We start from the raw sequence: 665 nt of genomic DNA, 5'->3' as shown, positions 1-665 counted from the left end.
ACCCCCCCCCCCCTTCCTTTAAACCCTATTCTCTTTTTTTTTATAATTATTTATTTGATTTTATCTATTATTTTTCAGTTTGATCAGAGAGAGACAGACAGAGAGAGAGGGAGAATGAGAAAGCAAATTGCCATATCTGGGACTTGAACTATGTATGGTTGGCCAGTGGGAGTCCAGCACCTTAATCACCACACCACCTGCCGGCCCCACCACATTTTTTATTTTTAAGTTTTGCTATAGGGTGTGTGAGTTTACTGAGAGAGACAGAGAGAAAGAGGGAAAGTGAGAAATCACTCCCAGGAGGGATGACCATGCTGCAATCCCTTCTCCTCCATTTTCTCAAGATTTTAGGCATGCACATACATGCACCTGGTGTGGTTTTTAAGTCTCCCGTCAGGACGCAAACTGGGCCATGTGGGATCCAGCTGTTTTAATCTCCATGCCACCTGCTGGCCCTAAACCTTGTTTTACTATATCACAATGCCTGTCTTCAGAGATACTTCTAGGCTCCTGAGTTAAAGGAAAAACCCACAGCCTTCTGTACATCCAGAAAAGGACACCTCTGAATGAAGCCAGCACTGAAGATGCCTGCAGTGAAAAGTTCAGAGACTAACCTTCCCTGCTCCACACGAGGCCCCATTGCTTTTACACAGGGTCATTCCTGC

Source organism: Tupaia chinensis, unplaced genomic scaffold, assembly GCF_000334495.1.
Source record: "Tupaia chinensis unplaced genomic scaffold, TupChi_1.0 Scaffold000316_1, whole genome shotgun sequence".
Taxonomy (NCBI): Eukaryota; Metazoa; Chordata; class Mammalia; order Scandentia; family Tupaiidae; genus Tupaia; species Tupaia belangeri.
The sequence above is the reverse complement of the archived record's forward strand: the minus strand, read 5'-3'. Positions refer to the sequence as shown.